The sequence below is a fragment of the Ipomoea nil genome, unplaced genomic scaffold (genome assembly GCF_001879475.1).
Source record: "Ipomoea nil cultivar Tokyo-kokei standard unplaced genomic scaffold, Asagao_1.1 scaffold2868, whole genome shotgun sequence".
Taxonomy (NCBI): Eukaryota; Viridiplantae; Streptophyta; class Magnoliopsida; order Solanales; family Convolvulaceae; genus Ipomoea; species Ipomoea nil.
Window position 1 is genome coordinate 422,852 of NW_017619296.1, and position 21,033 is coordinate 443,884.

Here is a 21,033-nt window from a genome sequence, read left to right on the forward strand (position 1 = left end):
ACACTTCCCAATGCCCATTTCAGTCAAAATCCCTGTGAGGGAGGGTTCCGTCAATTGAAAGGTTGGTAATTGGAAGCCGAATTTTGGAAGATTGGAATGCCGTGAATGATCATTTTCCTGTGCTTCAAAATTTAGAGTTAACTGGTTGCAGTTTGTTGCGAGAGATCCCTATTGCGTTTGCCGATATTACCACACTTGAATTGATTCAATTAGAATACTGCTTGGATTCCGTTTTGACTTCTGCGAAGCTTATTCAAGATGGGCAGCGAAGCTATGGAAATGAAGCCCTCCTTGTTCATTCTAGAAATATATTAAGGTCTCTTTCTATCAATTTTTTGCAATCAATAATTATGTGCATGCTTTCTCTCAATTTTCTGTATCTCATATTTCCTTACCTATATAAATGTGTCCACCTGTTTTTTTTTTTTTTTAATAACCCTTAATTTATTGTTTCCAGTGTCCAGAAGGTTAATAGATAACTCCTAATGTAACATCTTAAGGGAAGGATGTGATGATTGGGAAGGTAGAGAGTGAGGAATGAATAAGGCAGTGTAACTCATAGCATAATTCAATCACATAGAAGACTAAATCCAATATCTCTTTCTAAAAATATTCAGGTCTCTTTCTATTACTCCATTATATCTCTGATTGTTTCACATTTCATGCTTTTTAAATTCTTCACCCAGGGGAAGGTAAAGAATGAGTTGTTAGGATCAAGCGCTTACCTATCATCAATTGATGAACTGAATTCTTTATCGGTGTCCACCCAACATGACCAATGAATAAGGGTAAGTAGGTAAATAAGTCTGTTATATTTGCATAAACCTGTTTATTTTGTTTTGTTTCTTCTCAAAAAATAAAAGTAAAAAAATCACGCTTCGCGATTTCAGTATTGTTCATATTCCATCCCCTCTCCACCCACCCCCCCCCCCCTCCCACGGCATTTTGTATCGTGGCCAGAGTCTACATAGCATTATGGATTCTGGATCAAAACGACGTTTTTTTTTTATATTTAAGTTTTAACAGATTCTGTAATTTCACGTTTCTCATGTTTAATATAAATTTTAAATTATTCTAGGTACAAAATCAATACTCTTAAGGTACATAATTCTATAACACGAGACACAAAAACTCACTACACAAGATACATATACATATTATATATTTACTTATTCTCAAATCTTATTTACGTAGATAGTATATGTCCTATAGTCACATAATTTCATAATCCATGATATAATTTCGTAAAATAAGACAAACAATATGTATTGTGTTACACAACTACTAATCTATTTTAGGTACAGAATCTATACATTTAAGGTACAGAATTGCATAACATGAGACACAAAAACGCATAACACAAGACACATACACATGCTTTACAGAAAAAAAAATCCTGAAACGTGAATTGAACAATAAACTGTTGCGGTCAAAATTATAATTCAAAACTAAATCATTTAGGACCAGGGTCCACAGTGCACTGTGGACCCTGGTCCACGATATAACGATTGCCCCCTCCTGCCCACCAACCCCAATTATCTAATTATTATTGAAACTAGTATTTTCGCCCGTGCGGTGCACGGAATGGATTTGTTGTAATATATTAAGAATATTTGGATCGATATATAATTATTTAAATTAGAACATCAAATATTATATAGTGCAATTGAAGATGTGATTTGAATCATTTATGTGTTTTGATGTTATCATTGTTTGAATTTGAGCAAATAATTGCTCAAATTAATAGCTAATGTGTAGATGTACGCATGCAGTGCTGTAATTTTGGAGATTTTATTATCATTGTTTAGTATTTTTTTTTATATAAATTAGGCAAATGGCTCGTTCTCTAGCAACTCAGTTATAAGAATGAATTGCTATATATCTTAATTCATTTGTATATATGGAAGATATATTTTTTTTTTGTCTATATATATATAGCAATTTTTTCATTTAAAAAAACATAATATCAACGATTGTATTTACACATTATTGAAACTTCTTTGTAGACGACATTGGTAGTGCCAATACAATCTTGTACATCCTCGTCTAGAGCTAACACCTTCAGTCCATCAGGACGGGTTACTCGGGTGAATATATAATGGTAGGATATCACCCAATTAGTAATCCTTTTATATTTTCAGTCAATTAGTAATATCAGATTCATTTTTAGTCAATTATTCTTTTTTATTTCAGTCAATTAGAATATCAAATGCAGTGATATTTTTACCTAATTTCCGTTCCATTTTTAATTGATGATATAGATATTATTATTAAAATATTTTCATTCCATTTTTAATTTACCTTTACCATTGTTTAAAATATGCATTTATTATTGATGATATAGAATATTATTATTGAAATATTTTCATCTACTTTTTAATTATAATGCAATGATCTGACCATTTTTTTTTTTTATTTTAGTCAATTATGGATTTTTTTTTTGAAAATCAAGACCATTTTCTTTTATATTTTAAGTCAATTAGTAATATTAGATTCCATTTTAGCCAATTATTCTTTTAGTACCAAGACTATGTGGTCTAATGGTACCCGAGTTGGACTTCCATTTGGAAGGTTACAAGTTTGAGCCACAGTGAAGGCGTTATTGGTTCTTTGTGTTTCAGTAGGTTGAGAAAGTATATGAACAGATACTACAATGTAGTAGGGCCAGTAACATTCAAAAAAAAAAAAAGATTCCATTTTAGTCAATTAGAATGTATATGCAGTGATATTTTTACCTAATTTTCGTTCTATTTTTATTTATTATGTAGAATATTATTGTTCAAATATTTTCGTTTCATTTTTAATTTTCTTTCAATTTTTAATATGTTTTTACTATTGATGATGTAGAATATTATTATTGAAATATTTCCTTTCCATTTTTAATTTTTCTTTACTTGATGATGTATGATGAATGTCTAAAACTAATGCTTTTTCCTTGCACATTTTGGTATTTTTACTTGTTAATCATTATATTATTGAGCCAATTTGGTAACTTATGGAATGATTGTTTGTGCTTAGGTGACTTGACAAGAAAATGATGTTTTGAGCCAAACATTGAGTTATTTGATCAAGATTTCAAGTCATCATGCATGAGGATATTTTTGTGAGGTAAAATGAAGAAAAGAAGATTGAACAACACTCTTTCATGTGCCAAATATTTGTGCCTTAGTGGTCTTGATGATATAGGCAATTCAAAGCAAAGGCAAAGCAAAAGATAGTAAGGTGGCATTTCTCGCCCAGATTGGCGCAGTCTCCGTATTTTGACCATATCTAGATCTAGGAGTATCCAAATCAAGTGATTTTTATATCATTGGAAAGCTAATTCAAACCTTTGATGAAGACCACGAAGGCTACTTCAAACCTTTCGAGGGTGAAAATTTGCGTAAAAGATGAACTCAGTGCACAGGCAGTGCACACTGCCTGTGGCCACGCCACGGCCACTGGGCAGTGTGCCCTGCATTTCTGGCCACGGGTGAAGCCACGCCCGTGGCCAGCCCTCTGCAACTTTTTGCAGCGAGTTTTGACCCCTTTTAAGAGGATTTTTCCACCCCAAAATATATCTTTCATTACATCTTTCATTTCCCTTTCATTTCTCTAGTTAGGGTTAGTTTAAAATAGCTTAGATTAGTGTAGATTTGTGGTTCCTTTCCATTTCCAAGCTCAAGAACATTGCAAATCTTGGATTTCAAGACTTCAATAGAGAAGTTTTCTTATTCATCTCTTCTCTTTACTTTTCATCTATGCTTTCAATTTCTCTTTTAATATTGTGTATCTATTGTTATATTATGAGTAGCTAAGTGTTTTGGGACTAGGATTTGGTTTGATTTCTTGCTATTGATGCCTATTTGAGTTGTATTGCATAAAGGGGATTATTTAGGTGATCTAGGGTTGTTGTGTGAAATGGGTTTGTTGAGAAATTTGTGTATGATTGTTGGATCCCAATTATATGCTTCATTTAGAGTGTGTTTGTTGCTACGAGAGTAGAGCTTGTACACTAGCCACACATTCACACACTTAATGCCCAATACGAGAGTATTTCGGGTGTTAAGGAAAATCTTTGCCTTGTATTCTTGTTTGAGCATCCTTGGGTTGAATTACCATGAGAGTGGAGTTTAATGTGAGGTTGCAAGTCCAAATAGCTACGAGAGTGGTATTTGGACACTTTTGTGCATCTCACTTACCCTATGCCTTGTTTAATTCCCTAATCTTGAGTACAATATTTGGCATCTTAGCTTGAATCAACCAAGTCCCGGTCCTTTGTTTTACTTGTCTTATTTGTTATTAGCTTAATCATATCAAACCATCTCCTTATCGATAGGTCTAGCTTCTAAAAGGGTAGTTTTAGCTTGTGCTTAACTCCACTTTACATCAATTTCTAACATTACAAGAGTCATCTCCAGTGGAACGATATCTAAACTCTATACTGTGATTTGATACTTGATGGATGTGTGAAAAACGTCATCATCAAATTTGGCGCCGTTGCCGGGGATTGCTTGGTTTTGATTGTTTTGTGATAGTTAACATTGGTGAATGACTATTCTAGGAGACTAGACCATTTTTTTTTTCTTTCTTTTTTTTATTTGCTTTATGTGCTCAAGTGCTAATTGCTCAAATATGTATGGGTATGAGTTTCAAAGATCCTTACCACCATTCCAAATTCCTCCTTATGGATACGATATGAATTGGAATATGAGCCAAACATATGGAGGAATGGAACAACATGAACCACATCTCAATCTTGCCTACATGAGTCAAGAAGCTTGTCAAGGAGGCACACCACTATTTACCATGCCACAACCTTTATGGTGCACCATTTGTGGAGGAGCACATGATGCCGAAAATTGCTATACATTGGCTCCTAACTACCAACATTTGTGCCAATTTCAAGAGCCCTCTTACCTAGAGCCTCAACAAGGATTTCAACCCTTGATCAAGAGCCCGAGATGATGTCCAAGTTGATGAGTTTGATAATGCAAACGTCTTCAGGAGTGGATGAGTTACAAACTCAATCGGAAAACATGATGGCTCAAGTACAAAGTTGGGCAACTCAAGAGCCGATTCAAGATTCATTGTCCAATGAAGAGGTTCAACAAGAGTTTCCCTTATCTAATGAAGGGGATGAGGTTGATGGAGATGAGAATGTAAGGGAATATCTTGAAAATGAAGTGCTTGAGGAGTGTCTTGAATCCAACCATTTGAATGAGAAAGAAGACAAGATTGAGACTCAAATTGAGATTCAAGATGATGGTGGCAAGGAATTTTTGCATAGCACCCCATTTGAAGAAGAAGTTAATGAGAGTGAAGTTGATAACATGTACGGTGAATTTGATGAATGCTCTCCAATGAATGATACTCTCATTAGTGAAGACTTTAGAAGAGTGTGGGAACCCGGAGGAGTTGATGTTCTTGAAAGTGGAGGCCCGCATTGGCCTATATTTGAATCAAAGGATTCCCACTTCTTATTGGTGCATGAGAAAGATCCAAGACTCTCCTTATTTGCAAATGAAAAGGAAAGTCAAGAAGAGAAAAGAAGTGGAGACCAAGGAAATGATCAAGCTCTTGAGTATTATCAAGACCCAATCTTTAGGAAGAAGACCTCATTTGATTTATGGATCAAAAATGGATTTGAGGAAGGGATATTCTTGGAGTTTGATTTGGATGAGCTTAGTGTCTTAAACTTTCAAGTGGTGACGATGAGCTTAAGGGAATTGATTGATGGCCACCACTTGAAGAAATACCTAGAAGCAAAGGTTGATAGAAAGATGGTAATTTTTCTCCTCCAATCCATTGATGGTTGAACACTTGAGAGGTTGAGTCGAGCTAGCGACGTTAAACTTAGAGCTTCATGGGAGGCACCCCATGTTATCTTTCACTTTATTGCATTTTATCTTATTTTTTCTTTGTATTTTGAATTTTGATTTATTATGCTTTCACTTGTGCTTTAATGTGTATATTCCCTTGACTCTAGGAGTGACACTAAGGAGTATGCTCAATTCCAAGAAGGCTTCATGATGATTCTTTGGCACAAGAAGATTCATTAGGGGAGTCTCATCTACCTTCTCTACTTTCTTTAAATGTGTTTAGTGCTTTACTTAATGTAGATAGTAGAGATTGTGCTCCTTGTGCTTATTGTGCCACCATTTCCTCCCCTCGTGCTTTATTTTCTTTCACATCGAGGTCGATGTAGCCTTTAAGTGTGTGTGTGTGTGGGGGGGGGGGGGGATAATTTGGGTGTTTTCTAAAAAAAATTGAACTAAAAAAAAATGATGAACTTTTTGAAACCTTGCTTGGATGACTCATTGTGCTTTGTGTTGAATAAATTGCCTTTATATACTTGAATTTGTGATTACTCCCCTTTGTTGGTTTGTGGTTTGCTTGGTGGAACTTGTTACAATGCAACTTGTGATTGATGAGTCAATGTGTAACACATGATTGATCTATTCCCTTGCCAATGACTTTGTTAACCACCTAATAATTGAATAAATTCTTGATCTTGTGTGTTGTGCATTGCTAGTGAAGGCTTATGTGAGATTCCGGTAATGGTTGTTTTGCTAGAACCTGCCTCATTACTCTCTAAGTGAAATCTAAGATTTGCATGTTTTGAAATGATTTAGGCCATTTTTGTTTAGCCCAAGCCTTTAAGTCTACCCTTGTACACATATGTTTACCCCTAGTTGTCCCCGTTGAGCCTTTTCTATTTGTTCAATAAGTGCTAAGCACCTAATCCCCTTTGTGTTTGTTTTTCTTGTGTTAACCCTTGTCATCTAACCCTTAAACCTTAGCCAAAATGTTTCCCTCCACCCTTGAGAGAATAGAGCACTTGTTCTGTTTCATGGAAGTGATTATTTTTCTTATAGGAGCTTGTTTTGTTAGCAACCCTTTCTATAATATTGTCTAAGTGTGGAGGTCTTGATTCATTAAAAAAGTTGGTTTGTTGATTTGAAAAAAAAAATGAGAAAAAATGATGAGAAAAAAAAAAGGCATGAAAAAGGTGAAAAGGAAAAAAGTGGAAATGAAAAACAAGAAGTTAGAATAAAAGTTTGATAGTTTGCGTTGAAAGTTGTACTCAACCTCCACTACTTTAGAGTGTTGTTTTGTGTTTAGTTGTTAGTTGCTCCTTAGTTCTTTGATGTCATATCTCTTCCAATCTCAATTGTGAATAAGTGTGAAGTTCTCTTTTTTGTTTGATTTCCTTACCCCTTCTTTGTCAACCATTCACCCTTAGCCTCATGACAAGCCTAATAAAAGTCCTACTTGATCTTAGCAAGCAATCTTAGAGTTGAACTAGTGGGAGTATGAAGGGCAAGCCTATGGAATCTCATTCAAAGTCAAGTTTTGCATAATCTCAACTTAGTATTTGTGCACACTTGATCCTCACGCTCTATAATAATTTTGGTGCTTGGTTATTGGCTTGAGAATGGGACTTGTGTGGAATGCTAAGATGATTCTTGAAACAAGTTGTGTTGTGTCAAGTTGGATTGTGGTTTGTTAAGTTGTGCAATGTGGGAGTATGATCAACTTCGGTGCTATATTGGTGATTTAGATCTTGTTTTTGCCTGAGGACAAGCAAAAGTCTAAGTGTGGGGGAGTTGATGAATGTCTAAAACTAATGCTTTTTCCTTGCACATTTTGGTATTTTTAATTGTTAATCATTATATTATTGAGCCAATTTGGTAACTTATGGAATGATTGTTTGTGCTTAGGTGACTTGACAAGAAAATGATGTTTTGAGCCAAACATTGAGTTATTTGATCAAGATTTCAAGTCATCATGCATGGGGATATTTTTGTGAGGCAAAATAAAGAAAAGAAGATTGAACAACACTCTTTCATGTGCCAAATATTTGTGCCTTAGTGGTCTTGATAATATAGGCAATTCAAAGCAAAGGCAAAGCAAAAGATAGTAAGGTGGCATTTCTCCCCCAGATTGGCGCAGTCTCCGTATTTTGACCATATCTCGGTCTAGGAGTGTCCAAATCAAGTGATTTTTATATCATTGGAAGGCTAACTTCAAGGGCTACAACTTTGATGCAGACCACGAAGGCCAATTCAAACGTTTCGAGGGTCCAAAATTTGCATAAAAGATGAACTCAGTGCACAGGCAGTGCACACTGCCTGTGGCCACGGGTGTGGCCACGGCCGTGGCCACTGATGTTATCACATCTGTGCTTGTTTTTATGGTTATTTTGAATCATCACAGTAATTAAGCTCTTTAATTTTGCTTATTTAATACATGTTTTCCTTGCTATTATCATTTAATTATGGTTCGCACTTGTTTTGAATATTTTACGGTGTTTGTTAGTGTTTTTGAACCATTTTAGGTCAAAGATATGACCAAGGGGAGTTCAAGGATGAGTTTGGAGCAATTTTGGATGAGTTCGGGGCCCAGTGGACTCGACGCATCTAGCCAAGGGCTCGACACGTCGAAATTTTCCAGTAGCTAATTAATTCGCGCACAGGAAGTCTCGATGCTCGAGAAAATTCTCGACGCGTCGAATATGCGTCTGTTTCTGTGATAAAAACAGACGCCTAAAGTGGCGCGGATAAAAAAACAGACGCTTAAAGTGGCGCTGCTGGGCAAAATTCAATACAAGCGCGAGATCTCTTTTCCTAATATCAATTGCGCGGATTTCAAGGCTCATATCTCCATATTAAAAGTTAGCAATTCAAGGAATCTTCCAAATTCTAAATATCATTAAAGACGACAATTTCTTTATTTAAATATTGGAATTAGAATTTGAGTCCAATTTGGTACAAGATTCCTATTTCATCTCAACTTTGTACCCACTATAAAATCCCTCCTTCCTCAACCCTAATGGGAGACCGGGGACCGAGAGAATTCAGAGATTCTTGGAGACAAGAAGGAGAGAAATCAAGAGCCACAAGTTATCTTGGAAAGCAAGAAGAAGACTAGGGAGATTTGGGAAAATCGTCTGGTTAATTCTTGTACTCTTTTGATGATTTGTAATTCTTTATTTATATTTGCTATGTATAATTTAGTCATGCTTGGCTAAATTCTTTAGAGATTCTTGGGTAAAAGTGTTTATGAACCTATGTGCCTGAGCTCTCAGTTTCTTTAATATATTATTATTTGGGTTTAATACTTGTGTTGCAATCGTGATAATAATTGTTTGATGCTTGTAATTAATGGCCATAGTTACTAGCTTCATAGCCATGTTTGTGTCACCAATGGGAGTTGGGGCATAAATTAGGGCACACACGATTGCACCTAATGGTTGGTCCTTGTGAAAGGGGAACTTATTAGGGGAAGTTTATTCTAGATTGTTGCCAATCGGGAGATGGTAGTAATTAGGAATAATTGAATGCTGATCTTTGATCTTATTGGGTGTTTAAGCCATGGGAGTGGAAATTCACTAGAAATAGAGATTACGGGAGTAATTCGATTCCACTTTGCATTCCCACACAAATCTTAATTCCAAACTAAATATTGCAAACGATAATTGGCACTAGGTGATTAAATACTTGAATCCCATGAATCTCAACTTCTCTCTAATTGTTTTCAAAATCCTGAACCTCTGTTTTATTTTATTTATTTTATGCCAATCAATCATCTAAGTAATTGTTAGGATTAGCTCTAGTGAATAAGTTAGTAACTAGTGCTTGATACAACCACTTCCCTGTGGATCGATAACTCGTACTCCGAGAATTATTTGTTTGCAAATATACTACGCATCAGCCACACCGGTGGCCACTGGGCAGTGTGCCCTGCATTTCTGGCCACGGGTGAAGCCACGCCCGTGGCCAGCCCTCTACAACTTTTTGCAACGCGTTTTGACCCCTTTTAAGAGGATTTTTCCACCCCAAAACATATCTTTCATTACATCTTTCATTTCCCTTTCATTTCTCTAGTTAGGGTTAGTTTAAAATAGCTTAGATTTGTTGTTCCCTTCCATTTCCAAGCTCAAGAACATTGCAAATCTTGGATTTCAAGACTTCAATAGAGAAGTTTTCTTATTCATCTCTTCTCTTTACTTTTCATCTATGCTTTCAATTTCTCTTTTAATATTGTGTATCTATTGTTATATTATGAGTAGCTAAGTGCTTTGGGACTAGGATTTGGTTTGATTTCTTGCTATTGATGCCTATTTGAGTTGTATTGCATAAAGGGGATTATTTGGGTGATCTAGGGTTGTTGTGTGAAATGGGTTTGTTGAGAAATTTGTGTATGATTGTTGGATCCCAATTATATGCTTCATTTGGAGTGTGTTTGTTGCTACGAGAGTAGAGCTTGTACACTAGCCACACATTCACACACTTAATGCCCAATACGAGAGTATTTCGGGTGTTAAGGAGAATCTTTGCCTTGTGTTCTTGTTTGGGCATCCTTGGGTTGAATTACCATGAGAGTGGAGTTTAATGTGAGGTTGCAAGTCCAAATAGCTATGAGAGTGGTATTTGGACACTTTTGTGCATCTCACTTACCCTATGCCTTGTTTAATTCCCTAATCTTGGGTACAATATTTGGCATCTTAGCTTGAATCAACCAAGTCCCGGTCCTTTGTTTTACTTGTCTTATTTGTTATTAGCTTAATCATATCAAACCATCTCCTTATCGATAGGTCTAGCTTCTAAAAGGGTAGTTTTAGCTTGTGCTTAACTCCACTTTACATCAATTCCTAACATTACAAGAGCCATCTCCAGTGGAACGATATCTAAACTCTATACTGTGATTTGATACTTGATGGATGTGTGAAAAACGTCATCATCAAATTTGGCGCCATTGCCGGGGATGGCTTGGTTTTGATTGTTTTGTGGTAGTTAACATTGGTGAATGACTATTCTAGGAGACTAGACCATTTTTTTTTCTTTTTTTTTTTATTTGCTTTATGTGCTCAAGTGCTAATTGCTCAAATATGTATGGGTATGAGTTTCAAAGATCCTTACCACCATTCCAAATTCCTCCTTATGGATACGATATGAATTGGAATATGAGCCAAACATATGGAGGAATGGAACAACATGAACCACATCTCAATCTTGCCTACATGAGTAAATAGGTTAATAATAAGTATAAATAGGTTATTAGCTTAGTTATCATAATAATTATTAGTCAATTATACTAAAGGTGCGTTTGGAAACTTGATCGAAAAATGATTCCATAAATCATTTTCTGGGTATTCAGTGTTTGGGTTGAGAGGAGAATTTTATGGAATATGATTTCCCCCTTTTTTTTGGAGGAAGTTATTTTCCGTTTCCACATTGATGGGCAAACAATTATGTTTAGAAGAGGAGGGCAAATTATATTATGCACCGCAGTGCATAATCGATTATGCACCGCGCGTCTTTTTTGTTAAATGAAAATTAACCGTGTTTATTTCCGCCGTTTCGCACCCTTTTGCAAAAAGTAACTCTGTTATTCAGTGTCATTTTGTATACACTGCAGTTTCAGTTGAACACAACTACAATTTCATTTCGATATAACTATAGTTTCATTCGATATTTATAGACTCAAATATGTGAAAATGTTATTTAATTTTATTTTATATACACTATAGTTTTATTAAAACACAACTACATGATCATTTTGATATAATTACAGCTTCATTGTACAATATACACTCAAATATGTGAAATGTTATTCAGTTTCAGTTTATATACACTGCAGTTTCATTTCACTATAACTACAGTATCATTTTGATATAACTGCAGTGTCGGTTTGGATATACTGTAGTGTCAGTTGGTGTTTAATACACCAAACAAACGGACTCTGTTAACTCTAACGGCGGGCCGTTTCTTTACTTAAAGAAACGGCGCCGTATATGGGCCGCGGTGCATAATCGATTATGCACCGCGGTCTATAATATAACAACTGGAAGAGGAGTATTGCTCCTCTTATTTTCCGTTTCCAAACATTTTCTATGTGAGATCAAAATGATCCCACAACATTTACAAAGGGGATCCCGTGGCTCCCCTTTGTCTTTTTCTTATTATTATTATTTTTAATTTTAATTTGTATAAAGTTTGGTTTGGATTATTATTATTATTATTATTATTATTATTATTATTATTATTATTATTATTATTATTATTATTATTATTATTATTTATTATTATTATTATTATTATTGTAATTTTATTTTATTATTACATTATTACATAGGGTTTTTATTATACTTGAACAATAATATTATCAATTATACTATAAAATATAATACCATACATAATATTACCAATTATGCAATATTACCTATTAATAGATTTTAATTAATTTTTATTTCTCATCACTGCTGAAAATTATTGAATTTCCGACCACCTGAAAGTGATCTTAAATCAATTCGAAAGTAAAAAGTGGTCAGAAATAGCAACAAAGGTTTTTCCGGATACCAAAAATGGGCGGAACAAGACTTTCGACTTGATTTAAGATCACTTTTAGGTGATCGGAAATTCCATAATTTTCAGTAGTGCATTTTACCAAATAAGCTTTACTACAAAAGTTTGGGAGGGAAAATGAAATAGAAGGATTTTGTTTTTGTATAGATATATAGATATATAGATATAGATATATAGATTTAGCTTTAATTTCATTCATAATTATTGGTCAAGTCTAGTCTTGTCTAGTCTAGTTTTATAATCACCAAACAAAGTAAATGCTTTGAGAAAATAGTCAAATAGGTCCCTAAACATTTCACAAAAAGTCAATTAGCCACACGAACTTTTAAAAAGGTCAATTGAACACATGAACACACGATTTTTAGTCAGTTGACCCCATTAACCGGTAACTTCTCCGGTAAAAGTCGATAATTGTCTCCATGGTGTGCCACATAAGCGTTGGAGTGAGTACTTGGCTGTCACATAAACATAAATAAAAAAATTAAATTAAAGAAATAAAACAAATTAAAATCACGGTTCAACCTGCGTCTTCTTCCTCTGATCTGTGTCTTCTTCACTGCCTCTTCTTCTTCTTCTTCTTCTTCTTCTTCTTCTTCTTCTTCTTCTTCTTCATCTTTGTACTCCATATGGGTCATCATAATCATCTGAAATTCCAGACCACCATCCCACCTATGTTCAGATAAATTCTATTTTATTTCATAATTACAGCATCCCTAGAAAATAAATACAATGAGTATACAGATCAACCATCACCCAGCATACCATAACCCACTCCTCTTTGGGTGATAGTCTGCTGTCTACACAGCTACACAACTAGGGTAGAAGCTGTGGATGGATGAACAAATAATGGCAAGAAAAGCATACTCGCAGATTGGTAACAGGCCATGAATACATTTATTAATAAGGCTGAAAAGTGTACCTCATATTTAAGAGCTAGTGAATTAGATAAATAATATTTCAAATAGGCAAGAAGAAGCAGTGAAGAAGACGCAAATCAGATGAAGAAGACGCAGGTTGAACCGTGATTTTATTTTATTTTTTTAATTTAATTTTTTTAATTTATGCTTATGTGGCAGCCAAGTATCCACACCAACGCTTATGTGGCGCGCCATGGAGGCAATTACCGGCTTTTACCGGAGAAGTTACCGACTAATGGGGTCAACTGACTAAAAATCGTGTGTTCATGTGTTCAATTGACCTTTTTAAAAGTTTGTAGGGCTAATTGACTTTTTGCGAAATGTTTAGGGGCTTATTTGACCCTTTTCTCAAATGCTTTTAATCTTAATCTTTAACCATTCATTTCGTTTCTCCATCATCATTGATATTCATAGTATACCTGTAGGGGTGGAAAGAAGATGTGAGGAAGATAGAACTTCCTCGGGGACGTCGTTCTCTAAGGATAGCAAGGACGGAGCCAAAGGGGGCAGGGTGCAGCTTCCCCCTCACCCCATCATATATATATATATATATATATATATATATATATATATATATATATATATATATATATATATATATATATATATATATATATTACAAGTTTTAATATTATTATGTTTTAGTATTAGTATAAAAAACAGATGAATATTAACAAGAAGTGAGTTAGATTACTTGGCAAAGCATGTGTTTGGTTATAATGAAGGTTATGGGTTCAAATTTTGGATTAACACATTTACACAGTTTTTTTTTTACTTCAACACAATCACGTTTTTAATAGTTTTTTTTTTTAATATTTAACACACACACACACATAACATTCTTTAATATTAATAATGAGATGTGTAATTTATAATGTGTTTTTTATTCAAATTATTTTATCAAATTAATTATGTTTCATATTTTGTTATGAATATTTTAATAAAGTTTTGATGAGTTTTATTTTTTGCTCATATCCAACAATATTTATACCTATATTTCTTAGATGTTTTTTTTTCAAATTATCTCTTTTATTTTAACGTTTCACCTTCATTGGAAAAAATTTCTAGATCCGTCCCTGCTTCTTCATCCCCCTCAACGGAATTCCTGGCTCCGTCCCGAAGGATGGCGAATGAGAATTGAACAATGCGCAGCTAAGCACAAGTGTATAAAAGCGATAGAAAGCTAGGTCTCAAGACTTAAACAAAGAGCACTATTAAAGTAATGAGTGAAAATAAAGCAACGTGTAAATGTAAAGAAGCAAGTAAATGAATGGAGGGGACTCAGACTTGGTGTTCCTTGGGGTGATGCAATAGAATGCCCATATGTATAGGGAGTGGTACGTATAATGCATTGGTCATGATTCTTTGAAGATGTTTCCATTGTCAAGCCACTCTCGTGGTCTTTTGTCTATCAAGTAGTAAAATCATACACTCTTAGCAATCTTACTACTTGAGACATTTCTTCGAACAGTTAGAGTCCACATGACATTTTCTTCCGAGCTCTACTTCCCAGTGTAAGGTGCAAAATGCAAGTGGATTAGGCTAGCTATATAGTGTAGTCTCAATCTCTTGACAACTACACACCTCCAAGACCTATTGCGTGATGTGGCCATCACCATACAATAGTCTATACAAAGTCCACTTCCAACAAGAATCAAGTCAATACATCAAGTCACTTCGTAATTGTAATAAAAACATTTTAGCATCCTAACAAGTAAACCTAATCCTAATTCCTTACGACTTAGCTAGACATTGTCACAATTTAATAGCTAAGATGAAGAATCAATGGAAGCATTAGAAAGGAAAGTAAATTGCAATTGAAATGAACACTTAATTAGCTTCATTCGATTATGGAAATAGGAAGATCAAATCTGGAATTGAAGATTGAAAAGCAATTATAAGTTGAATTATTCCTTTAGATCTTCAATAATGTTGATGGATTACAATGTAGAAGTGTTTGGGAGAGTTTCTTTGGAAGAAGACCTGGCCTATAGAGAGAAATTAAACTAAGGGATCAAAAGATTAGTAAAAATAACTGCTCCAAGCTATTTATACTTGAAAATCCTGCCGAAATAACCGCCTGGGAATCGCCACTGTTTGCTTGGTAACGGTGGAATAACATTCGAAGAGCAATTTCTCACACTTAGCTATTAGCAAAAGTGCAAGTTTCAATGGCAGGATGTTGAATCCGACCCTCCAAGATGTCGGCCTCAACTGCTCAACATGCTTTCAATCTATAATATGAACGCTTGACTTGCTCTTATACAAAATGTCATAATCAAGCATTGACCACTACACCAAAACTTATAATTAGTACATAATTCACAACTTTATCTTTTTTATATTTGCGTAATTGTATGTGCCACGTTTCAATGGCAAGATGCTACAAGATTCAACACTCTAAAATGCCGCCAAACAAAATCTCTTAGAAAATCACCCAATCTCATGGTGTGCGTTCTATTGTGTTTGTGGTGACTAAGTTAACAGTCACCCTCGTGATCAATTAGTTTTAGTAAAAACAAGTAAATTACCAGTGCGATGCACGGATTAATTTTTTTATTATATATTTAAATAATAAAATTAAAGGTAAGTATAGAAATAATTATAATATTTAAAAGTGTACATTTATTTCATTATAAGATCAATGTAAAAGTATCAATAATATATGACTCGTTTTATTGCATTTAATTTAGGAAAATGATATGTAATATGATTTATGAAATTATATTATTATTAAAATAAATTTTGGAGGAGGGGAAATAATTTTAAAAAGCATTAACATGATTTTTTAAATTTTTTATTATAAAGATAATTCTTTTCAATTTTTCATTTTTTTTACTGCTAACCTTATTATTATTAACAGCACGTTTGGTTCATGAAATGAATTTTGAGGTAATAGGAATGCTATTTCATAAGGAATGGAATAGGTAAGCAATATAATAGGAATTGTATTCTATTGTTTGGTTCGAAGAAGGAATAAATTTTAGGAATTATATTACAGTGTTTGGTGGATTTAAGGAATAGAAATGAAATACGTTTTAAAAGACATAAATAACCTTATAAAAATATGTGATGGTGGTGGTGGTGGCAATGGCAGTGGCGGCGACGGCAGTGGTGGTGGCGGCGGTGATGGTGATGGTTGTAACACCCCCGATTTTTCAACATTTTTAAAACTTAAATTCAAAGGTAAACATCTAATCATTAAGATAAACAACAGCGGAAACTTAATTAAAATGGGAGAGATGTTATGCCACACCCATAAACCATGGGTGCACAGGCTAGTCAACAACAATCCAACATAACAATAACAATTCTAAGGCACACAGGCCAAAAAGGATAAACGTCTAGCATAGGATCTATACTATCTAAGGTCCATATCTAGCGCACTCGGCATCTACTCAAAACCTGTAAAATCAAGGGATAACACCCGGTCAGCGAATAATGCTGGTAACCCATCAATACGCGTTAAATAGCATAATATAGATAGATATAAACAAAACCATTTGAAACGGAATACAATATATATCATTTCAAAACCAAGGAAGGAAGTCAACATCAAAGACCATCACACTCTCAATAAAAACGAGGATCATCAACCTCACAACAAAGACGAGACCACAACCAGCATAGACACACAACTTGGGATGCATCCTACCATTCCCAGGGTAGAACACATCAAGACATGCTCATAAGCAAGGAAATCACATTCACACAGTGACAACTACATGTCACAAGTTTCATAGTTCCAACCTTATGCCCTGTTTCAACCTTATAGCTACCCCCGGCCTTATCACAGTTCCAACCCTTACCTCCTAGTGCCACCCTGTACCCCCAGCCTTATCAGAGATGTAGCATTGAAGAAAGGATAGAGATGGAGTTGAGTGTCATATATCTAGCAAATTAAAGGGTTGGACGAAGCGTACTCGTATAAAGGCTTCCCTCCCCAGTCTTCGTGGAATCTTCACTGAAGCAGTAAAACAGATTGATTACCTCAAGAAGAAGTTGATTAAAATTAGTGAAAAGCAGCTAGCAAATGGTCCATCACAAGGTGAAAGGATCACTGACGTTTCACTCCTTGGTCGGATGCGACAAAGAGGACTACTCCTTGGTTCAACATCATCGCAGCTTGATCCAGAACGCCAGAATATTACTGTGAGTAAATTTTCCAAAAGCGCTTCAAAGTTTGACAACAGAATGGCTAGATGCGATGAGGAGTTCAAGACGATAATGGATCAGCTCACTCGACAATCAGCGAAGCAGCTACAAGTTGTATCAATTGTTGGCTTGGGAGGAATATGCAAGACCACTTTAGCTCAAAAACTTTATGAAGATCCATCAATTATTTCTTATTTTGACAAGAGAGCATGGGCTACTGTATCTCAACAATATGACCTGGACCAAATGCTCCAATGCTTTATTGGTTGCATTATTGCAGCATCAAGAGATGAACTCCCTATACAGGGCAATGTACTCCATGAACAAAGAAATGACAACTTAGCAGAAACGCTACGTAAACGCTTGAAGGATCAGAGATACTTGATAGTGATAGATGATATATGGAGAATAAAAGCTTGGGGTAGTGTGCAAAGGTGCTTTCTAGATGATAATACTGGAAGCCGTATACTATTGACTTCTCGACTGAGAGAGGTGGCTGAATATGCTAGTAGTTCAGGTAACTCTATCATTAAAATGCCTTTCCTAGATGCCAATGAAAGTTGGAATCTCTACTGCAATGTGTTTGGTAAAACAGAATTTGTTTTCGTGTTTGAGCAAATAGGTAAAAACATAGTTAAGAAATGTAAAGGATTACCTCTAGCTATTACTTTAGTAGCTAGTCTTCTCTCCAAGACAGAGGAGAAGGTGGAAAAGTGGAACAATGTTGCAGAAAGTGTAATTAGTGATTCTAATGGAGCGTGTTCAAGTGTACTATCTCTGAGTTACAACCAATTACCACATCTGTCTAAAGCTTGCTTTTTATATTTTGGAGTTTTTCCAGAAGATTATGAAATCCCTGTAAAGAAGTTAGTTAAGTTGTGGGCAGCAGAGGGATTTTTTGGGGCAGTGAACAATAAGAATCCGGAGGAAGTGGCCACGGAATGCTTGCAAGATCTTGTTGATAGAAGTCTTGTTCTAAATGGTAAACAAAGTTATGATGGCAAAATCAAGACAATTAGGATGCATGATCTCTTGCGCGACTTGTGCTTAAGAGAAGCTCAATGTGAAAATCTCTTATATGTCATTGCAAATGATTATCATGGTGCTGTTGCTGGACCAGTAGAACTTCCATTTAACAAGAGGAAATCACAACACTTGGTTTCAAAAGCATGTCGTTGGATAAGTATTAAACCTGGATGTTACTATATCCAAATTAGATCTATGGGCTTTGACAAATTCCATTCCTTACACTCTGTTGATCATAGAATTGATTTCAGCAGTAAGGTGCTTTGTCACTTCAAACTATTAAGAGTAGTAGGCATGAAACTTGGATTCTGGAACTTTGAAGATAAGATGCTATATATCGCAAATCTTGTTCACTTGAGATACTTAGCTTTGTCCCTAAGTAAAAAATTATGTATATTGCATTCCTCTAATGCATTTGTAATTTGGAAATGCCACTGTTAAGGAATTTTTATGCTGACGGAATTCATTTTACATTAGAGGCTTCGGAGGTTGTCCATAGAAACATAGAGACTATATCTTGGTTGCGTCCGAAGTGTTGTACAGAGGACCTTTTTAAGAGGATTCCAAATTTTTAAAAAATTGGGGATTCAAGGTGAAATGTATTTTGAAAATGAAAATTCAGATGGTTTCTATAATTTTGTGCACTTGGGTAAGTTTGAGAAACTAAGTATCAAAAAGTGGCATCTCAAACTTCCGTATAGTGGCATCCCATGGGCAACTAGTTTTCTACCAAATCTTAAGATGCTCAAATTCTTCGAGACTGAGTTGCAATGGAGTGAAATAAGGCTTATTCACTAGTGGAAATTATGGAATTTCCGACCACCTGAAAGTAATCTTAAATCAAGTCAAAAGCCTTGTTCCGACCACTTTTGGTATCTGGAAAAATCTTTGTTGCTATTTCCGACCACTTTTTGGACTTTTTGGTATCAACTTAATTTAAGATCATTTTCAGGTGGTCGGAAATTCCATAATTTCCAGTAGTGATTGGTATGTTGCCGAATCTAAAAGTTCTAAAATTGATACATTCTTGTGAAGGGAAAGAGTGGGAGTCATGAGGGAGGGTTCCGTCAATTGAAAAGGTTAGTAATTGACAGCTGGACTTGGGAAGATTGGAATGCCGTGGGTGATCATTTCCCTGTGCTTCAACATTTGGAGTTAAGTTGCAGTTCGTCGCGAGAGATCCCTATTGCGTTTGTCGATATTGCCACACTTGAATTTTAAATATTCAATTAAAATACTGCTGCGATTCCGTTTTGACTTCTGCGAAGCTTATTCAAGATGAGCAGCGAAGCTATGGAAATGAAGCCCTCCTTGTTCGTTCTAAATATATTCGGGTCTCTTTCTATCTCTGTCTCCATTATATTTCTCACCGTTTCATGTTTCATGCTATTTAAATTTTTTGTGCAGGGTAGCAATTCCTCTGCAATCAATAATTATCTGCTTTCTCTCATTTTTTTGTATCTCATATTTTTTTGTACCTATATAAATGCGTTAATAACTTAATTTATTGTTTCCAGCATCGACCACGAGAGTAAACATCTCAAACATCTTAAATAAGTGTGTTGTACCTGAATCTGATTTTGTTTTGTTTCTCCTCAAAGAAAAATCACGCTTAATTGTTTTCATTTTTTGGCTATTTCAGTATTGTTTATTTTCTTTTAATCTTTATCTAATTTCATCAGGCATTTCGTTTCTCCTTAACATCTAATTCTTAAACACAGACAACTACAATGATTGAGAGGCAATGAAAAGTTAAGAGGCACAAAGCTCAGCAGAGATGATGATGATGGATGTTGTGTACGTGTTCTTGAGTGATGCTGGATATGATGTTGGGGTAGCATAGCAGGAGCTGTAATATATGAACAGAAAATTTTATATGTATGTACTCCCATTTTCTAGTCAAAACTTTTACTTCCAGGCACAAAATTTTAATGTAAACACTTGTATTGGGACCCATATGAAAAAAGTTTTTTATCAATATGGCAAGCTTGGGACAAGGGAACCTTATTGTTATGTTGCAAGCTTGGAAATATGGCACTTGAGGAAAATGTTCAAACTTTGAGCTTGCAATATACCAAGGGACCTTTATCACAGCTGTGAGTAAACCTTGGATAGGAGTCTAATCTTCCAAAGTGGTGGAGGCAGTAAGTGGCCTTTCGGGGGTGCTTGTAAGATTTTCCCTAATAATATATATTATATATTATATATTATATATTATATATTATATATTATATATTAGAGCCTTAATTAAGTGGTGCTAGTTGACTAGGCTTATTAAGTGGTCTGGTTGGACTTAATAACTAGTAGTTGTTAGTTAACCAAACTCTGTGCCTAATATAAACCTGGATTGATGGGATACAGGATTATGGATTAGATAGCACATTCAGTTACGGTACTCAGACTGCTTAGTAGATACCAATACACCATCTAGGGTTCTGAGTCAGGTCTGAGGCAAAACATGTCTACCGTTAAGATGCAACACAACAGGAACATCAACTATGGCTGGAGATCTACATGGCTACGCTTCCGCTATCATACGAGGTCGGGTTTCTCGTATACTATTGTTCAGCATTAGTTAAACTATT

At 35.1% G+C, this 21,033-nt stretch overlaps 1 long non-coding RNA gene across 1 annotated transcript; it reads left to right on the forward strand.

Annotated features, from left to right (window-relative positions):
• Positions 1-528: 528 nt before the first annotated feature.
• Positions 529-20,305, forward strand: LOC109160666. Its single transcript, XR_002050799.1, has 3 exons — positions 529-549; positions 14,603-14,608; positions 20,170-20,305. It is a non-coding gene; the product is annotated as an uncharacterized LOC109160666 (long non-coding RNA).
• The last annotated feature ends 728 nt before the right edge of the window (positions 20,306-21,033 follow it).